The 17,183-nt window shown below is 42.9% G+C and overlaps 1 protein-coding gene and 1 long non-coding RNA gene across 2 annotated transcripts in view; both read right to left on the bottom strand.

The window, feature by feature from the left end:
• Nucleotides 1-17,183, bottom strand: part of LOC137236912 (uncharacterized) — a 429,807-nt gene that overhangs the window by 363,531 nt on the left and 49,093 nt on the right. The window lies entirely within an intron of this gene.
• The window catches only part of LOC137236909 (ubiquitin-conjugating enzyme E2 G1), a 207,782-nt gene that overhangs the window by 172,168 nt on the left and 18,431 nt on the right, over nucleotides 1-17,183 (bottom strand). The gene's annotated exons all lie outside the window — the stretch shown is intronic.

Below are 17,183 nucleotides of genomic sequence, written 5' to 3'. Positions count from 1 at the left end.
ACGTGGACAAACGAATGGCATTTGGTTTTTTTAAATACTCGCAAATGGAGGTGCCAACTTCACACACGATTTTTTTTTTTGAAATAACTTTTTAACAAAAGGTGGACAAACGAAAATTTTTCCTGGACAAACATGGACACACGACGGACACACGATTTAGCACAATAAAGCGAAAAAAAAATTTTGTGGTTTTTTCGAAAAAAAAAAATATTTTTGTTATAACTTTTTAACAAAAGTTGGACAAACGAAAATTTTTCCTGGACAAACGTGGACAAACGATGGACACACGAATGGCATTTAGTTTTTGTAAATACTCGCAAATGGAGGTGCCAACTTCACACACGATTTTTTTTTTTTTTTTTTTAAATAACTTTTTAACAAAAGGTGGACAAACGAAAATTTTTCCTGGACAAACGTGGACAAACGATGGACAAACGAATGGCATTTAGTTTTTTTAAATACTCGCAATTGGAGGTGCCAACTTCACACACGATTTTTTTTTTTTTTGAAATAACTTTTTAACAAAAGGTGGACAAACGAAAATTGTTCCTGGACAAACATGGACAAACGGTGGACAAACGAATGAGATATGGTTTTTTTAATTACTCGCCCAAGTAGGTGCCAACTTCACAGACAGTACAATCAAAAACCTTGTTGTTAGACTTTCTTTGTCCGGAGAATTTCACGGATTTGAGGAATTGCCCGAAACACATATTTCAACTCCTCCTAATTACGATACAAATATGGCAACTCCTGAGGAAAAAAGATCGTTTATCAGCATGTGTGCTGGTATTATGCGTGAAAATTATAGCGGTGAGCCCCTAGGTCTTGAATCTTTCATTAATAAAATTGAGTTAATCGAAGAATTTGTCAACGAAAATTTAACTGGCACTTGTATTTCATATATTAAATCCAAACTCGATGGTAAAGCTCGAGAAGCAATACCAACTCAAATACTTTCAGTTAATGACATAAAAATAGCGCTACGTAACCGTATAACACCCGACAACTCCAAAGTTGTGGCCGCAAAAATTGCAGCTTTGCAAGTTAATAATAATCTTGATAAAACTTAGTAGCCTTGAATGTTGAAATTAATTATGTAGATTAGTTGAGCTGAAAGGCCGCGGTTAATGAATAAAACTTCCTTTTGGTTTGTTTTATATTCATAAATTTTAATTTTGGTCGATATTTCGACTTCAATCTGAAGTCAATGGACATGTATGATCGACCAAAAGGAAGTTTTATTCATTAACTGCGGCATTTTAGCTCAACTAATCTACATAATTAAGTTAATAATAATAATTACACCGATTTCGCCAAACGCGTCGGGGAATTGTCTGATTCTTTAGAGCGTTCGCTCATTATCGAAGGGATTACTCAGGCCAAAGCCCATAAAATGGCCATCGAGCAAACAGTTCACGTTTGCCGATTGAACGCAAAAACCAGTTTAGTCAAATCAATCCTCGCTTGAACCAATTTCTCTGACTCAAAGGACGTAGTAGCTAAATTGATTGTAGAACAATCAAATAAAATAAAAGAACGCCAAGTTTCAGCATTTAGGGCTCGGAACAATGACAATTTCAGAAATTTTCAAAGTAATAACCGAGGTAGAAATTTCCAAAATCAAAGTCGTAACTTTAACGGTTATAGACAAAATAGACCATCTTTTAGTAACAGTAACTATGGCAACAACTCCAATCGCGGCAATCAAAGGCATAATTTCCGTTCCGGCGGCGGAAATCGGTATCAGACTAATAATAATAATAATAACAGCAATAGTCGTACTAGCAATAATAACGGTTCTAACACTTCCAATAATAGAGGTAGAAATGCAAGTGGCCGGGCTTTAAACAGGGAAGCCCCTCAGGAGCGAACACTGAGGGAGGACGAGACAAATTACTAACTGATTCATCTCACAGTTTTTCTTCTAAAAACGTTTATTGTCTTAACTTAAATTATTCTGATTTTATACAATTAAATATTACTGGCTCTGACAAATTTTGTACATTTTTAGTCGACACACAAGCCGACATTTCGTTAATTAAAATTTCTTCTCTCAATAAAAATTCGTCAATTAATAACAATGATACAATTAATATTACTGGAGTAACTACAGATACAGTTTCTACATTAGGTACTTTTACAACTAACTTACAATTTTCAAATTTTTATATCAAACATACGTTGCACGTGGTAGACAATGATTTCAACATTCCATCAGATGGAATACTTGGTAAGGATTTCTTAAAATCAAATAAATGCCATATCAGCTATGCAACAAATTGCATTTCCTTCTGGATAGGCAATGAAAAGATCGCACTTCCCATCATTCACGGAATGGAAAGCGATACATGTGTTATACCACTTCGTTTCGCTTTGGAAAAAGACTCAGAACCACTTTTCGTGGATTCTCAAGAGATTTCTGAAGGTGTTTTCACAGCGAAATGAATAGTTGATACTAGTAATCCGATCATTAAAGTAATAAACACCACAAATAGCGTAAAATACATAAACAACTGCAACATTCAAACCGAAAAACTTTCTAATTATCACGTTTATAAAATCAATAAACCAGTAAAACAAGATAGTCGTATTAAAGAACTGAAAAGCATTTTAGAAAAACAAATACCTAATTATGCTGAAAAAAAGCTTACTAACTTATGTTTACAATATTCCGATATTTTTGCGTTAGACAATGATAAAATGACAATAAACAATTTTTATGAACAAAAACTAAGACTAACCGATACGACGCCAGTATACATTAAAAATTACCGCCTACCGTACTCTCAGCGCGAAGAAATAAATGAACAGGTTAATAAATTGTTGCAAAACGATCTGATCGAAAATAGTTGTTCGAATTATAACAGTCCCTTGATTTTGGTACCGAAAAAATACCTAAATGGCCAAAAATCGTATAGGATGTGTGTTGACTTTAGGGCTGTAAATAAAAAGTTAATTGCCGATAAATTTACTTTGGCACGTGTAGACGATATTTTGGATAACCTTGGCCGTGCGAAATTCTTTTCTACTTTAGATCTTTTTTCGGGTTTCCACAAATTCCACTTCACACAGATTCGAGAGACTTAACATCATTTAGTACAGATCGCGGAGCTTTCCGTTGGAAAGTCTTACCGTTTGGTCTAAACGTTGCTCCCAATTCCTTTTCAAGAATGATGTCAATAGCATTTTCCGGTATTTCACCCAACCAAGCATTTATGTATGTAGACGACGTTATAGTCATTGGATGCAGTGAAGCACACCATTTAAAAATTTAAAAACAGTTTTCGAGACATTTTAATGGTGCTGTGTTACCGGAGCGTACCGGATCTGTATCCGGCAAAGGACCATCACATCGATAACACTCCCCAAAGCCTTCGGGGAGCAACCGTATCGCTACAACAACAACAACCAGATTTCGTTACTTTATCAGCACCATTAAACCGTTTGAGCTGAAAAGATGTAGAATTTAACTGGGATACTTCATGTGAATTAGCTTTCGAAAAACTTAAGCGCAGCCTAATGTCACCAAAACTATTGCAATATCCAGACTTCACTAAGGAATTTTTAATAACAGTAGATGCTTCAAAGAATGGTTGCGGCGCGATACTTAGCTAAAATCACAATGGTAACGATTTACCAATTTGTTTCGCTTCAAAAGCATTTGACAAATCAGAACAAAATAAAGCAATTATAGAACTAGAACTTTTGGCAATATACATACTTTGCGATTAAACAGTTTCGACCATATGTCTATGGTACACATTTCAAAGTTAGATCAGACCATCGGCCGTTAGTTTATTTATTCAACATGAAAGATCCTTCATCCAAATTATTTAGAATACGTTTAGAACTCTGTGAGTATAATTTCACAATCGAATACATAAAAGGTAAAGCAAATGTAGGCGCCGACGCCCTATCACGTATAACAATAGATGAACTAAAAAACTCGACAAAAATTATACAAAACGATGACAAAGAAATATAATCAGAAACATTACAAGTTTACGACAACTACGCCTATAATTTTTCAAAAATATAAATTATGATAGAAATGGTAAAATTAAAAATATACAAATATGCTCACATTTAAAACATAAAAAGCTCGAGTTACTTAATGTTGCGTTTGCTAGCAAAATAGCGAATCTAGATGTGCTACTTTTGAGGTTGGAACGAAAGGCCGGCAATCACATAATTAAGAAAATAGAATGGCAAAATAAAATTTGTCATCACTTTAGTATTACAAAATAAAAAGATATCGGGAATAAGATTTTAAAACATTTAACTATTATATTTACAGAACCAGTTGAGACAGTAACTGACGAAGACAAGAAACTTAAACTCATGCAAATTTATCACAATGATCACAAGAAATTATACGCGAAAATACGCACTAAATACTACTGGAAAAATATGACACGCGACAATGCCAAATTTGTTAAGAATTGCAAAAATGCCTATCAAACAAAGTAAAACCAAAAATTAAAGCTTGCAAGCCTTTTGAAATTGCTCTTATAGACACGATAGGACCTTTGCCTGAATCAAACAATGGAAATAAGTTCGCTATTACCATAATGTGCGATTTAACCAAATACCTAGTTACAATTGCTATACCGGATAAAACTTCAGAAACAGTTGCATCCGCAATTTTCGAAGGTTTAAGACAAAATGACATAATGAAATCAATAAAGTCCGATTTAGGGACAGAATTTAAAAATGAAATTTTCTCGGAATTGACCAAGCTTTTAAAAATCAATCACAATTTTTCTACACCCTACCATCACGAAACGGTTGGTACCATCGAAAGAAACCACCGAGTATTTAATGAGTACTTGCGGGCTTACCTTAATGATAATTTTCCCGATTGGGATGTCTATCTAAAATACTTTACATTTCTGCATAATACAACCCCATATACGGTTTTTGATAACAAATTTACACCATTTGAGTTAGTATTCGGTAGAAAAGCTACTTTGCCAAATGAGTTAACAAAAGAAAAGATTGATCCAATTTACAACATTGAAAATTATGCTAGCGAAGTAAAATACAGAATGCAAAAGTCTCATATTTTAGCAAAAGAACTTATTGAAAAACATAAACAAAGAAATAAAAATTGTAAGATAGAGATGCTCGCCCTGTAAATGTAAACAAAAATGATTCAAAAAGAGCCTCGTGATAAACACAAAAAAGTGGCGTGGCAATAGAATATGGAACCGCGGTGAAATACTTGGAGGTCATTTTTGACACCAAGCTCCTATGGAAACAGCACTTCCACTCAATGAGAGCTAGGGCCACGAGGTTCATCATGGTATGCAAAAGTTTAGCAGGCAAATCATGGGGCTGTAGCCCGCATGTGCTAAGATGGATGTATACCATGATAGTAAAACCTATGATAACATACGGCTCGATAGCCTGGACATCGAGAACAACTCGGGCGACGACGAGGCAAGCACTGTCAAAACTTCAGCGACTGGCATGTGTATGCATCACGGGAGCTATGCGCACATGCCCTACAGCAGCGCTGGAGGCTATCCACGATCTGACCCCGCTGCATATATCAATACAGCAGTCAGCCAAGCGAACCCTCCTGAATCTCGCTAAGAAGGGCTCGGGCATAGGTAAAGTCATATCGTCCCGAAACATGGAGGAATTGAGAAAGAAGATCCCAAACTCTCAACTCCCGAGGGATGATATCCTCAGGCAGATAGTCTATGAGAGAAGGTATAAAGTAGAACTGGGAGACAAGGGTTCGGGAGGAAAGCAGAATTGAGTACATTCATCAGCTAAATAGAATAGTATTGTATACCGATGGCTCGAAGACGCCAGAGGGGATTGGATTTGGAGTCATTGGACCCAGAGCCATGATATTAACGCCTCTGGGAGCATACCCGAGCATTTTTCAAGCGGAAGTATTCGCTATAAGCCAGTGTGCGGACCTGAACCTTCAGCGCGAATACTCCAATCAAACAATTGCCATAATCAGTGACACTCAGGCCGCCCTCAAGACGATCTCGGCGTCTGAAATAAAATCAGCACTAAATCAACTAGGAGCACACAATGAACTGTTGTTGGCCTGGGTTCCTGGCCACAGGGGAGATGACGGTAATGAGCAGGCGGACAACCTGGCAAGAGAGGCAGCAACGACACGACCTATTGGTCCTGAGTCGTTCCTGCCAGTAGGCCCGCAGGAAATCAGAGGGCATCTAGTAGTAGAAGAAAGGGAAAAGAGGGAAGAACACTGGCGCAATATGCCAGGCGTGAGGAAATTTAAAATACTTTTAGGGGGCTACAACACAACTCGATATAGGGCATTAATAGGCCTCTCGAAAGATAACCTAAGGATCCTAACAGCTATTATTACAGGACATTGTACTCTGAACAACCACATGCAGAAGCTGGGCATACATGCCGATTTTGTGATCGATCAGCGGAGACGGCGGAACATGTACTCCTGAAATGTGACGCAATCTCAAGACGTAGGGCTAAGTTTATGAGCTCACCATGGCCAGAGCATTCTCACATCAAATCCCTGAAGCCAGGTGAACTGCTAGGGTTCATCAGAGAAGTCGGCTTGGATGAGGTGCTGTGAAGCAGTTGAGGGCACAATAGACTAATGGTCGCAGTGCGATCCTCACTTAATTATCTATCCATCTAATTGGAAAGGTCACGATTCTACACAAGTTCGTCGTGGCAGAGATTGTTGATGAAGTCATATTGGGAGTGGACTTCTTAGTTGACCATGACATCAGGATCGATATGCAGAGGAGGATTTTGCGCTACAAGAACCAGGACATACCACTTAACTTCAGTTTGGAGAAAGGGTTGTGCGCCCGAATCTTCTTTATGGTGCCTTGGTCTGGTGGCCTGCACTAGCTAAAAGTACCTATCTTAAAATGCTTCAAAAGGTGCAACGGAGTTCGGAGCTCTCGGCTCCACTCCGTCTGATGCACTCAACACAATGCTATACCTTCCACCTCTTGACTTCGTGGCAAAGGAAATAGCGGTCATCGCCGCTCTACGCATAAGGGAAACAGGTCTCTGGTCAAATAGATCTAGTGGCACGCAACAATCCTGGGCACGAACGCCCCAGTCCCAATACCGGTGCGCACTGACTACTGCACGCCAAAGAACGTTTTCGTTAAAAACTATAGTATATATATACCATCGCGACAGGACTGGAATACTAGACACCATACGGTACCGGGTGCCATCAACATATTCACAGATGGTTTTAAGCTTGACGGGAAGGTGGGAGCAGGCCTCTTTTCACCGGATCTGAGTCTAGAGGTCTCTTTTCGCCTACCAGATCACTGTAGTGTTTCCAAGCGGCAATGCTGGCAATACACATGGCTGTGAATCATATCGGGTCTATACCTGAGGATGGTAAACGGGTGTTTATTTTCTCAGACAGCTAGGCCGCTTTAAAGGCCCTGGACTCTTTCGTCGACAACGCAAAGTCGGTCACTGAATCCCGCGTTTCCTTTATCGAGATGGCTCAGCACTTCAGTATCAGCCTTATATGGGTACCTGGGCACAGGGATATTGAAGGCAACTGCAAAGCAGACGAGCTGGTCAGAAGAGGCACTACCGACCATATCCTTCCGGGAAATGATTCGGTAGGTATACCCATGGCCACTTTAAGGCTTCGTGTGAACACCAGCACTATAAGAAATGCAAATGGACGATGGTCAGCCATATCATCGTGTGAGGCTAACCTGGCCCTCATATGACAAGGGGCGCACAAGACGCTTCTGATTTTAAACAAATCAGTTCTATCGTCCCTGATAGGGGGTCCTAAAAGGGCATTGTTTAATAGGCACGCATGGTGCTAGAATGGTGGTAATGACCTTCGACTATTGTCGTAGCTGCAGAAGAGGAGGAGAGTGTCCAGCACCTTCTCTGTCAGTGTCCAGTGCTTAGTATGCGTAGGTTGGCCATCCTTGGTAAACCTTTTCTACATGACTTTGCTGAGGTTACTAGTTATGAAGTCAAGGCTCTAGCAAAATATATAAATTCCACGAAGTGGTTCGACCCGCTTTAGGCAGGGTAGGGGTCCTCTTTGAGACCGAATAGGGTATTACAATGGGCCCACTGGCGGCCTAAGTAGTGAGCTGTTACCATAGTGTTCAGCTCAGCCCTCGCAACCTAACCTAGCGCAAGCTCTACGAAATAGTTTATTGGCCAAACAACAGAGTGTGAGTGAACGGTCCAGAATAATGAGTAGTTGGATGAAACACAGGTACGACAACAACAATAATTCGGAAGGTTTCTTGGAGGGACATTTGGTACAGTTGTGAAGGCCCGTACAAAGTTGTGAAGAGGATCAGTGATACCATCTACCGTATACAATCAATTGGGAAACCACGAAATAGAAGGGTGGTTCAGTTAGAGAGGCTAGCAGCGGTTGGATCGGACAATCAGACTTAAGTGAAGGGCAGTGTGACGAATATTACCATCACTAGTAATAAACTCCTAACACAAAAACATTGAAGCGAGCCACACTGTACATAAACACATCAATCATCATTTACACCCATATATATAAGGTACGAAGAGATATTACGCGCACAGTTGTAGCCGAAATTTGCTACACATACACACGTATATGATTATGAGAAACGCATAAACTACAAATATACATGTATATAGCTAATTACAAGTAGGAGATATGTACAGCAGTTCTAGCAGGCGAAACGTCTAGACTGTGGTAGAAATATGCGAATAAAGCAGCAGAGAGTATAAAAGAGCGAAAGCTGAGTAATCATTAATCAGTTTGATTTAAGCACAGTATCAGTTGCGAAGTGAAGTTTAATTGCGAAGTACACTTAAAGTAGTCTAATAAAGACCATTTTGAAATACAGAATATTGGATTATTTTATTTAACAGTTTAGAGATACGAACGCAAGCAGAAGGTTGCAAATAAGCGGTATTTCCCGTAATTCGTTACAATATATAATGCATTCTATGGTTGACAAAGTTAGACGGAGGGCCAACAGGCGCGCACATAAACATAAATTCAGCGCGTCCCCAATTACCATCACCGCCAGAGAGGTTGAGGATGCCATCGGTCATGCCAAACCATCGAAAGCAGTGGGCCCAGACGGCATAGCCATGCCGATGCTTAAATGCCTAGAAAAAAAAAGAGGGTTTCAAACACTACACATCAAACCACATTTAATTTCACTGCTACAAAAACAACAACAGGGTTTTAAATATTTTGCACATGTCTTCAACCTGTTCCTTTCCACCTTTGCTATTCCCGAAAAATGGAAAATGGCCAAGGTGGTCCCGCTACAAAAGCCTGGAAACCAGCTAACATTGGAGATTCATATCGCCCGATATCTCTCCAACCGCCAGTACCAAGACACTTGAAGCCATTTTGTTCCCCTATTTCAAAGCAAATTTGCAACTTGCCTGTCATCAGCATGGCTTTAGAAAACTTCATGGCACAACCACCGCGCTAAATGCCATTAGCACCCGGATAAATTGCGGTTTAAATCAAAACTCACACCACAGAACAGTACTCGATGTGCTAGAACTATCAAAACCTTTTGATACGGTCAACCATGGCACGTTACTACAAGACCTGGAAGGGTCTATCCTTCCCCACAAGTCTTAAAAGGTGGACCGCAAATTATCTGGGTGGTCGGCAGACATCGGTGCAATTGAGAAACACAACATCAAAAACAAGAAGATTTAAACAAGGGGTGCCACAGGGTGGTGTCCTACCCCCACTTTTGTTTAACTTCTACATATCACAGCTACCTTCGCCACCAGGAGTTACTATCGTTTCCTACGCCGATGACTGCACAATAATGGCCACAGGCCCACAGATCGATGAGCTCTGCAACAAAATAAACGGCTACCTCCCTGATCTCTCCAGTTTTTTTCACCTCGCGAAACCTGACATTATCACAGACTAATTCATCGGCGACCTTATTTACATTGAAATTTATTCATCATGCGAAATTAGGAATACTTCCGAAGTATCTGGGCAACAAAATACATTTTAATCATGAGATTCACAACTATGAAACTAGAAGTAGTAAAAATAAGGACTCTAGAATATATAGGTTATAAAATGTATAATGAATTACCAAATGAAATAAAAGGCTGTGAAAATAGTAATAAGTTTAAAGAAAAATTATTTTTATACTGTAAATCATTAAATTTGTACTGAACTTTTTTTTTTTTTAATTTAAACTAGGTCTTAAAGACCGTGAATAAATACACAAAAACAAAAAAAAAAATGGACTTCCCAAATGTCGACCATTTTGAACATCCACGTCAATGGCACAACGCTACCGACTGTCTTACACCCCAAAATCTTGGGTGTGACCTTTGATCAGGATCTACATTTTGGTGAGCATGCAGCCGCAATTGCACCTAAAATCCATAGCCGTAATAAAATCCGCAAATCTCTTGCTGGCAGTACTTGGGGAAAAGATAAAGAAACGCTCAATACCACTTACAAAGCAATTGGCCAGCCGATTGCATGATACTAGTCCCCGATATGGTCGCCAAGCCTAAAGAATACTCACTGGAAGAAACAGGCCTGCCAAAATACTGCCCTCAAACCCCCACGGCTTGTTTTCTTATGTCCCCAGAACACCATATACATAATGAGGCGAGAATACTCCCCATCAGGGAGAGAAATGAAATGCTAACCAAACAGTTCCTGTTGAATACCCAGAAACCTGGGCATCCCAACAGACATCTGATTGATGAGCCAATACCGCCCAGGGGCTTAAGGAGTCATCTCCGTAAGCATTATGAGGAAATACGGCACCTGAGAACACAGCTGTGCTGTTCTTACATTCCCAAGGCTGTAAGGATAAAATCCCCCAAATTAGCTTTTTATTATTTCATCTGGCAACATCGCAACATCGTTGCTCACAATGTTATTTAATTGTGAATACCATAAATAAAAAGAACAGAAGATTGTATATACGTTGGTATTCAGCTGGTGAATATAGTATGTACGAGTGAACAAGATATATGTATGTGTGGGGGAAAAGATGAAAAATTACTGGCAATGATTGCTCGGCATTTTTCATGTTTCACCGCCATCAATATAGATTTGGCAAGCGCACGATTTGGAAGTCCGGGAAAGTATTTTAAAAGAGGAAAAAGCCTCAGTTATCGATATAGCTAATTAACAGTAGAAATAAAAAGTGATTGTTTAAAAAAGAAGAGTTTTTATTCGGAGAGGTTTCATAAATGGGTGTATGGCGGAGAAGACCGCCCCGTAATTGACGCTATCAAGCAACATGGCGAGCATCTGGAGGCGGCGCCCTCCCAGAACAATACAAAGGTGATCGAGGGTGAGTTTAATGGGTCGGCTAGCGAAGCCGAACCCAACAAGGCCGCCGGTTCTATGTACCGGAGCGACTCGGGTCTTTCCCGACCAAGGACTGCCATTTCAGTGTAACCCCATTTAATTTGTTGCATCCCTCCCACAAATTGTCATCCTCCCAGCAGCTCCTTGCAGCGGGACTGCTCCATATTCTCTTGCTCCGGGAAGGTATCGACCCCAATCCGGGTCCGTCTCCTGACCCCGGTCCTGAGAAATGGTTTTGCTGCATCTGCCGGAAAATAATCTTTTTAGGACGGTCATACTCTTGTTAGTGTGTCTCGTGTAAGGGATGGTTGCATCGGACAGGTTGTTCTGGGCTAGATCCAAAAACCAGATGTCCACGTAACTTTTATAAATCCTTTGTGGCTCCTTGCTGTTCACGCCCAAGGGCGTCCCGTAGTCTACGTCTAAGCGCCCCCACCCCCCCACTACCTTCCAGCAGCCCCGCTGCTCAGCAAGCCACAACAAGTACCCGCTGCTGCTCGCGCCCCACGGCGCCAACAACTCAAACAGCTGCTACCACTCATAACTACAATCTTCGTAGTAGTCGGAGCAATGCTGAGCAACAGCCCCTGCCCCCGTCTTCTCCCCCCTCTTTTCCGGCAGCAATCGTGTAGGTCAGGGAATCAGACTCTTAGTCCCTACCTCCGTTTGCACCGTTTGCCAGCACAGAATATATATATTTGCGACATCCGCCCAATGCAGCTCTCGCCTTGGGTGGTGCCACTTTCCTAGATGTTCTGGTCTCCGCGACGGCAACCCCCCGACGGGTTTCATCGCGCCATGTTGCCAGGTCGCTAACCCAAATCATCCGGGTACCCCAATGCTTGCCCAAGGACGCCCAGTCCCAGGACCACAACAGCAATTGCGTCCTGGTCTTCCTCAACCCAGGCGTAGTAACCCGTCACTTACCCCCAGAGTGGCGACGTCTCCCCCCATGCACTTCAGAATTCTGCAGTTAAACTGTAATGGACTAACTGGGAAGATTACGGAGATAGTCAATTTCATGAAGCGGCACAACATCCGCATTGCTGCGATTCAAGAGACTAAACTCACAGCACGATCTGCATTGCATACCTGCTCTGGGTATAATGTCCACAGAAAAGATCGCGAGAGCGGAAATGGGGTGCCACAGGGTGGTGTCTTATCCCCACTTTTGTTTAATTTCTACATATCTAAGCTACCTTCACCACCGGAAGGAGTCACAATCGTTTCCTACGCCGATGACTGCACAGTAATGGCCACAGGCCCAGGCCCACAGATCGATGAGCTATGCAATAAAATAAACGGCTACCTCCCTGATCTCTCCAGTTTTTTCGCCTCGCGAAACCTGGCATTATCACCGACTAAATCTTCCGCGACCTTATTTACAACATGGACGTCCCAAATGTCGACCATTTTGAACATCCACGTCGATGGCTCTACGCTACCGACTGTCCTACACCCCAAAATCTTGGGTGTGACGTTTGATCAGGATCTACATTTTGGTGAGCACGCAGCCGCAATTGTTCCGAGAATTCAGAGCCGTAACAAAATCCTCAAATCCCTTGCTGGCAGTACCTGGGGAAAAGATAAAGAAACGCTCATGACTACATACAAAGCAATTAGCCAGCCGATTACGTGCTACGCGTCACCCATATGGTCGCCAAGCCTAAAAATTACCCACTGGAAGAAGCTACAGGCCTGCCAAAATACTACTCTCAGAATTGCCACGGGCTGTCTTCTTATGTCCCCAGAACACCATCTACATAATGAGGCGAGATTACTTCCCATCAGGGAAAGAAACGAGATGCTGACCAAACAGTTCCTGTTGAATACCCAGAAACCTGGGCATCCCAACAGACATCTGATTGACGAGCCAGCACCACCTAGGGGCTTAAGGAGTCATCTCCGTAAGCATTTTGAGGAAATACGGCATCTGAGAACACAGCCGTATGAAGCGAAAAAACACAAGCAGGTCCTTGGTGAACTCCACAAACAGGCGTCGGACCTTTATGCCGGGAATTGCCCGGTGAACCCAGTACTCAAAGTAAAGTATCCAAAACTTGCGGAAGAGGAACGCATACTCCCCAGGGAAACGCGTGTCACTCTGGCTCAACTTCGTTCTGGATACTGTAACAGGTTAAACTCTTACCTATCCAGAATCAACCCCGACATACAAAATGTATGCCCCGCCTGCAATGTGTCCCCACATGACACCAACCATCTCTTTAATTGTAATGTGGAACCAACGCCTCTAACACCCCTTTCCCTATGGTCCACCCCTGTTGAAACAGCAAGTTTCCTTGGACTCCCGTTAGAGGATATTGATGACAGTTTGTGATCGGTCGCGTCTGTTAGGTGGGGCGAAGCACTGCTACAACAACAACAACAGAGCGGAAATGGAGGCGGCCTCGCGTTTATAATACACCACTCTGTGCAATATCACATATTTGATCCTGGCATCGACCGCAGGGACAATGTCTTAGAACGTCAAGGCCTATCTGTCCGGTCAGGCGATGCAAACCTAGAAATCATCAACATCTACATCCCCCCCCCCCCCCGCCACCTGTTGACCCAGTGCATACCGCCCTAATATCAGAGCCTTACTCACTGGCAACAATCGCATTATCTTAGGCGATTTCAATGCCCATCATGATCTATGGCATTCAAATTTGCGGGCGGACAGTAGGGGTGAGATGTTGGCGGATCAAATAGAAGAAACGACGTTCTGCACAATAAACGGAGACGCCCCCACACGTATGGTAGGAAGCTGTCACAGTTCGCCAGATATCTCAATCGTGAGCGCAGAACTCGTGAACTGCGTCAACTGGCAGCCGATTGTATCATTGGCATCCGACCACCTGCCTATACTTATTTCGCTCGAGCGTACCTCCCACTTCATCGTCACCGAAAAACGCAATTTCATAAACTTTAAAAAAGGAAAGTGGGAAGAATATAAATCTTTTACAGACAACCTCTTTGCTGCCCTCCCTATCCCGACTGATGCCCGCCAAGGGGAGCGTGCCTTCCGCAAGGTCATTGAATCCGCCTCGGCACGTTTCATACCCGCCGCAAACTTAGCGAGAGAACGCGACCTTATAAGACAGCTTGATCCAGGCGACCTCCAAATAAGGGATATAAACCAACGCATCAGATTGCTTGTGGACGAACACAAGCGGGCGAAATGGGAAGAGCACCTAAGAGGTTGTAACCTCTCTACCGGTGTAGGTAAACTTTGGTCCACCGTAAAGTCCCTATCGAATCCGACTAAGCACTAAGACAAAGTTTCCATCGCCTTTGGCGACAAAGTGCTGTCGGATGCGAAAAAATGCGCGAGCGCTTTCTGCCGACAATATATAATGCATCCTACGGTCGACAAAGATAGACGGAGAGCCAATAGACGTGCACATAAACACAAACTCAGCGCGTCACCAATTACCATCACCGCTAGAGAGGTTGAGGACGCCATTGGTCGCGCTAAACCATCCAAAGCAGTGGGCCCAGACGGCATGGCCATGCCGATGCTTAAAAACCTAGGGAAAGAGGGTTTCAAATATTTAGCGCATGTCTTCAACCTGTCTCTTTCCACCTTTGTCATACCCGAGAAATGGAAAATGGCCAAGGTGGTCCCGCTACTAAAGCCTGGGAAACCAGCTAACGTAGGTGAGTCATATCGTCCGATATCTCTCCTATCGCCAGTGGCAAAGACGCTTGAAGCCATTTTGCTCCCTCATTTCCAAGCACATTTGCAGCTAGCCCCTCATCAGCATGGCTTCAGAAAACTCCATAGCACCACCTCCGCGCTAAATGTCATTAGCACCCAGATAAATTGCGGTTTGAATCAATATCCCCACCATAGAACAGTACTCGTATCGTTAGACCTATCAAAAGCTTTTGATACGGTCAACCATGGCTCGTTACTGGAAGACCTGGAAGGGTCTACCCTTCCCCCATGTCTTAAAAGGTGGACCGCAAATTATCTGGGTGGTCGGTGGTCGGCAGGCATCGGTGCAATTCAGAAACGAAACATCAAAACAAAGGAGAATTAAACAAGGGGTGCCACAGGGTGGTGTCCTATCCCCGCTTTTGTTTAATTTCTACATATCTAAGCTACCTTCACCACCGGAAGGAGTCACAATCGTTTCCTACGCCGATGACTGCACAATAATGGCCACAGGCCCAGGCCCAAAGATCGATGAGCTATGCAATAAAATAAACGGCTATCTCCCTGATTCTCCAGTTTTTTCGCCTCGCGAAACCTGTCATTGTCACCGACTAAATCTTCCACGACCTTATTTACAACATGGACGCCCCAAATGTCGACCATATTGAACATCCACGTCGATGGCACTACGCTACCGACTGTCCTACACCCCAAAATCTTGGGTGTGACGTTTGATCAGGATCTACATTTTGGTGCGCACGCAACCACAATTGTTCCAAGAATTCAGAGCCGTAATAAAATCCTCAAATCCCTTGCTGGCAGTACCTGGGGAAAAGATAAAGAAACGCTCTTGACCACACACAAAGCAATTAGCCAGCCGATTACGTGCTACGCGTCACCCATATGGTCGCCAAGCCTAAAAACCACCCACTGGAAGAAACTACAGGCCTGCCAAAATACTGCTCTCAGAATCGCCACGGGCTGTCTTCTTATGTCCCCAGAACACCATCTGCATAATGAGGCGAGAATACTCCCCATCAGGGAGAGAAATGAGATGCTGACCAAACAGTTTCTGTTGAATACCCAGAAACCTGGGCATCCCAACAGACATCTGATTGACGAACCAGCACCGCCTAGGGGCCTAAGGAGTCATCTCCGTAAGCATTTTGAGGAAATACGGCACCTGAGAACCCAGCCGTATGAAGCGGAAAAACACAAGCAGGTCCTTGGTGAACTCCATAGACAGGCGTCGGACCTTTATGTCGGGAATTGCCCGGTGAATCCAGTACTTGAAGAAAAATATCCAGAACTCGCAGAAGAGGAACGCATACTCCCCAGGGAAACGCGTGTCACTCTTGCTCAACTTCGTTCTGGATACTGTAACAGGTTAAACTCTTACCTATCCAGAATCAACCCCGACATACAAAATGTATGCCCTGCTTGCAATGTGTCCCCACATGACACCAACCATCTCTTTAATTGTAATGTGGAACCAACGCCTCTAACACCCCTTTCCTTATGGTCCACCCCTGTTGAAACGGCAAGTTTCCTTGGACTCCCGTTAGAGGATATTGATGACAATTTGTGATCGGTCGCGGCTATTAGGTGGGGCGAGCATTGCTACAACAACAACAACAGGTTGAGGACGCCATTGGTCGCGCTAAACCATCCAAAGCAGTGGGCCCAGACGGCATAGCCATGCCGATGCTTAAAAGGGAAAGAGGGTTTCAAATATTTAGCGCAGGTCTTCAACCTGTCTCTTTCCACCTTTGTCATACCCGAGAAATGGAAAATGGCCAAGGTGGTCCCGCTACTAAAGCCTGGTAAACCATCTAACAAAGGAGAGTCGTATCGTCCGATATCTCTCCTATAGCCAGTAGCAAAGACGCTCGAAGGCATTTTGCTCCCTTATTTCCAAGCAAATTTGCAGCTAGCCTCCCATCAGCATGGCTTCAGAAAACTCCATAGCACTACCTCCGCGCTAAATGCCATTAGCACCCAGATAAATTGCGGTTTAAATCAAAACCCCCACCATAGAACAGTACTCGTAGCGCTAGACCTATCAAAAGCTTTTGATACGGTCAACCATGGCTCGTTACTGCAAGACCTGGAAGGGTCTACCCTTCCCCCATGTCTTAAAAGGTGGACCGCAAATTATCTGGGTGGTCGGCAGGCATCGGT

The sequence above is a fragment of the Eurosta solidaginis genome, chromosome 1 (assembly GCF_040869045.1).
Source record: "Eurosta solidaginis isolate ZX-2024a chromosome 1, ASM4086904v1, whole genome shotgun sequence".
In the NCBI taxonomy this organism is placed as follows: Eukaryota; Metazoa; Arthropoda; class Insecta; order Diptera; family Tephritidae; genus Eurosta; species Eurosta solidaginis.
This window is presented reverse-complemented; position numbering and strand designations above follow the sequence as displayed.